We start from the raw sequence: 218 nt of genomic DNA, 5'->3' as shown, positions 1-218 counted from the left end.
TTTGAGTGAGTTAAGGCATTAGTTTGCTTCATTAAAGGGTGTTAATGAATAAGTGTTCTCCAGTGCCTTTTGTCCTCTTTAAGTTATTATTAAGGTGGGGTTAATGTTGCTCTCAAAGTGCAACAGATTGATGCTTTTAACTTCAATATTTAAAAAAAAATCTTCCCGGCGAAGCATGCCCCCGGACCCCCCTAGAGAAGGTGACGACCCCCCTAAAG

The sequence above is a fragment of the Notothenia coriiceps genome, unplaced genomic scaffold (assembly GCF_000735185.1).
Source record: "Notothenia coriiceps isolate Sejong01 unplaced genomic scaffold, NC01 NC01_scaffold00010113, whole genome shotgun sequence".
Taxonomy (NCBI): Eukaryota; Metazoa; Chordata; class Actinopteri; order Perciformes; family Nototheniidae; genus Notothenia; species Notothenia coriiceps.
Note: the sequence above shows the minus strand (reverse complement) of the source record.